This window comes from Camelus bactrianus, chromosome 20, assembly GCF_048773025.1.
Source record: "Camelus bactrianus isolate YW-2024 breed Bactrian camel chromosome 20, ASM4877302v1, whole genome shotgun sequence".
Taxonomy (NCBI): domain Eukaryota; kingdom Metazoa; phylum Chordata; class Mammalia; order Artiodactyla; family Camelidae; genus Camelus; species Camelus bactrianus.
This window is the reverse complement of record NC_133558.1, coordinates 23,712,209-23,716,492: the sequence shown is the minus strand read 5'-3', so window position 1 is coordinate 23,716,492 and position 4,284 is coordinate 23,712,209. Positions and strand designations below refer to the sequence as shown.

The window sequence follows — 4,284 nt, the reverse complement described above, 5'->3', positions numbered from 1 at the left end:
GGGCAGACCCAGGGCTCTGGCTGTGGCCTCACCTTCTCTGCTCCCCCTCCTATCAGCTGTTTGTCCTCATCTTTGCTTCCCTAGGATGATGCTGTGTCACACATGGTCAAAATGCCACCAGAGCCACTGTGGAATGCAACAGCTGCAACCCCAATCCCCAAATACTGGTGGCCCTAAGTTCAGAGCTGAGGGAGATGATGCCTCCCTCTCCCCCACCCTCAGTGGTTTCTAATAATCCTGCACCTGCTGTGAGGAATGATTGCCGATGTCTCCTCTTGGGTACCGGCAAGCAGCTCAGTGCTGGATTTAGGAAGAAAAGTGGGGGTGTGTGTTAGGATGACACTAACCATTGTAATAAATAAACTCTCAAATTCTGATGACAACCCAAAAGAAGTTTATTTCTCACATATGAATACAATTGAGGTGTTCTTGTTGGCAAGAACATGGTTGACCTCCATGTGATGATTCAGGGACTCAGGCTCTTTCCATCCTCTGGCTCCAACATCCCCTAGGGCATCAGGATCTCTGCTTTCAGCTGAAGGAAGGAGAAAGAATATGAAGAAGGTATATGTATTTCTTCATGCCTGGTTCAGAAGTGACACACATCATTTCCCACCCATATTCCATTAGTGAGAACTTGTCATATGGTCCCACTTAGATGCAAGGGTCTGTGTAATCCCTGGATAGGACACAGATTTGTGATGATGTGCTGGCCACCTCTGCTACAGCAGAAGAGCTAGGCAGCTAAGAACCCCTTCCTTTCCCGGCTCCCACAAGAAGTTTTTTTTCCTGCTGAGTTTCTGGACCTGGCCACGAGAACAGGGCCACCTCTGCACTGCATGACCTTGGACCTCAATATCTTTATCTATAAGACAAAGACTTTCATATCCATGATCTTACAACCTCCCTGAGAAGTTGAAAAAAAAACAAAGTAGACATGAAGCTCCCCAGTTCCCAGAGGAGGAAACTAGGACACAAAGAGACAGTGTGACTTGTCTAAAGTCACACAGCAGGACCCAATTTCCCCCTTCTGGTACACAGGTTTGTTTTGTTTTGTTTTGTTTTGTTTTGTTTTGTTTTGACTAGTCAACATCAAAGTCTGCTGAGAAGTCCCTGGACTGAAATGCAGGAAAATTCCCTACTCAGCAAACTCATCTGAAAACCTCCTGGGGGCCTAGGAGATTACTAAGAAAAGTCCTTTTATTGTCTGAAATGCAGCTATAGAGACCCTGACAGGTTCTTGATGGGGCTGTGTGGGACCCAACCTGGACCTGGTTGGGGGAGGGGACTGGTGGGGGTGAGACTTCAGGGAAGGCCCAATCCTCTTTATCCCTTTGCAGATGCCTGAGCTCTTCCACTAGACCTTCCTCCTTCCAGCTCAAGGATTCTCAGCATAGGGAGTGGGAGGAAAGAAACATTTTGAAAAACATTCAGGTCCTACAAGCACACGGACTCTCTCTGGAAGAAGACACAAAAAATAATGATAGTGGTTACCTCTGGGGAGAGTCGCCTCCTTCACGGCCACCATTAGCACCATCCAGGTGTGTGGGGACAGCACCCCCTGGAGTTGTGTTATGTAGCACTTGGGATGAAAGGTAGGCTTATTCCTGAATGTATTTTTAATAGTTAATCCATTTAAGATAATTAACACAATTAAAAACATGTTACAATTTCTGGCCCTATCTAGACTGAATTAAAATTGTGTGAGGGTCAGCTAGCTACACAAATATGCAGGTGTTTTGAAAAATCTCCCCAGTGACTGAAATCTCCCCCTCCTCCAGCCTCACAGCTTTGGGAAGGAACCCTGATTAAGTCTACCCATGTGCAGGGCCCCCTTTCTCACCTCTAGATGTTCTCAGCAGACCCTCCTATTCTGGTGAGAATGAGAGAGCTAGGAATATATTCTGTCACCAAGAGGAGATGGGGAAAGAGAGGACGGAGCAGGGATTTGGGGCAGGTGGGGTGGGAGCTCAAGGCTAAGTGAGCAGAAGGCCAGCGTCTCTCCTGGGCAGTCATCTCTCCTGGGCAGCCGGGTCCCTCACACCCCTGCAGCTCTGAACCACTCCTCCCACTCCCCTCCCCTTCCCGGCCCCAGTGTATCGCATCAGCATCTTTGGCCGGCAAAGCTCAGGCTCGGCCTTGCCCGGGCTTGCCTTTTGTTGCATCATCCTCTGGCCTTGCCGGGTGCCAGGGGAGCAAGCCGCCCACTCACCACTGGATAAAACCAGCTAATTATATCACCAGGAGACCCAAGGCAGGAGCATGTAGGCATTTTCAGCTGACCCAGCCTGTTTCTACTTGCTTTGCATGATTGTTCTTGGTTTTTCAAAATAATAATAACTACCAACCAGGAAAAAAAATTGCCTGGGGCTGTGGAGCAAGCAGCTGAAACAAGAGCCAGGGTCCACCTGCTGCTCCAGGAAGAGACTGACCCAGCACTCAGCTCAGAAAATGAAAAACAAGTCTCTTGACTCCCAAATCAGGGCTCGATGGAAAAGTAGCTCTGAGGACAGGAATCAGCAGAATCAGAAAGACAAACATGGCTTTGACAGCATCAGTAGCAACAGCACAGTAATTTATTTTTTCAAAAATTAAAAAAATTCTATTTGTAGTTTAGTCAACTATTTGTAGTTTCTGGTGTACAGCATAATGTCCCAGTCATGCATATATATACATATATTCCTTTTCATATTCTTTTTCATTAAAGGTTATTATGAAATATTGAACATGTTACCCTGAGCAATACAGAAGAAACTTTTTTCAAATCTGTTTTTATATATAGTGGCTAACATTTGTAAATCTCAAGAGAGTTTTGTTTTTCCATAATTTCCTGTATTTATTTTTTGAGGAGATAATACAGTCAAAAGATGCAAAATGATATGCAGCAAAAACTCCCTCCTATCCCTGCCCTCCAGCCACCCATTTCCTTCCCAGAGGCTGTGGCTGGTTGCTTGTGTCTCCTGATTGAGTTGGTCTATGAATACCCAGGTCCACAGTCCTTCATCCAGAACATTTGGGGACAAATGGGTTTCAGAATACAGACCTTTACAGATTTTAGACAAGTAATGAAGTACATATACCATGCATTTTGTAACACCTTCCCTCCCCCATCCAGGATTTTAACGTTGTCAATTCCAAGTCTAAGGAACCCCTCAGTCACAGGCAAAGAGTTCCATGGGTCACTCTAGGTCTCAGGTATAAGGTACTCTCAGGTATTCACACTAACAGGGGTAAATAACAGCTACAAATGGCTTCACATCCTTTCAGCTCTGGTTTTATTACCAAATAAATTTGTCACAAACCAAAGAAAAATCTTTCAGTTTTTAGAGTTTTTTGGATTTTGGAATTGTGGGTGAGAGACTGGATCTGTAAGTAAATATGCATATATTCTTTTCACCTATCTAAAACACAGTATTGGGATCCTTGCTTTTATTCACTCAACTTATCTTAGAGCTGTCCCACATCAGTATAGAGAAAGCCTCCTGTTCCTTTGTACTGCTACAGTTAACTCCATCACATAGGTGGACCACTTTAGGCTGTCCCCATCCAGGCTTTTGCTATTACAAACACACATAAGTTTAGATGTAGCTAACTACATGGGGGTGGGGGTGGCAGTCCCAGAGGAGGAGTCATATTTTCCTTCCTAATGTTTATTTGTGATTGCAGGTTTAAGTCCAAGCTGACTCAGAAGTTGAGGGAAATACAGGAAGACTTGCTGAGGTCTCCTGGATGCCTTGCACCTGTCCAACCACTTAAATCATGAAAAGTCATTCACATTGAGAATGGTTTTTTCAAGCCAGAAACAACTTACATTCAGACCTATCATATTAAGTTCTTCCAGAGAAACAGAACCAATAGGAAATACATATTTATATACATGTATATATATTATATATGTGTATATATAAAATATATATATATATATATAGAGAGAGAGAGAGAGAGACATAGATGGATAGATATAGAGAAACAGAGAGAGAGACTGAGAGACAAATTTACTATAAGGAATTAGCTCATGTGATTATGGAGGCAAGCCCATAATCCATAGGACAGGTTGACAGAATGGCATTTCAGCAGGAATTGGTGTTGCAGTCTTGAGTCTGAAGGCAATCTAGAGGCAGAATCCTTCTTCTTGGGGTGGGGAGAAGTTGGACCTCAGTCTTTTGTCTTAGGCCTTCAGCTGATTGGATGCAGCCCAACCACATTATGTTGGGTAATCAGCTTTACTCAAAGTCTACTCACTTAAATGTTAATAACATCTGAAAAATACCTTCACAGAAATAT

General features: G+C 44.0%; 1 long non-coding RNA gene across 1 annotated transcript; it reads right to left on the bottom strand.

Moving 5' to 3' along the window:
* Positions 1–379: 379 nt before the first annotated feature.
* Positions 380–2,050, bottom strand: LOC105064167 (uncharacterized). Its single transcript, XR_834836.3, has 3 exons — positions 1,844–2,050; positions 1,495–1,607; positions 380–535 (listed from the first exon to the last, which is right to left on the bottom strand). It is a non-coding gene; the product is annotated as an uncharacterized LOC105064167 (long non-coding RNA).
* Between the last annotated feature and the right edge of the window lie 2,234 nt (positions 2,051–4,284).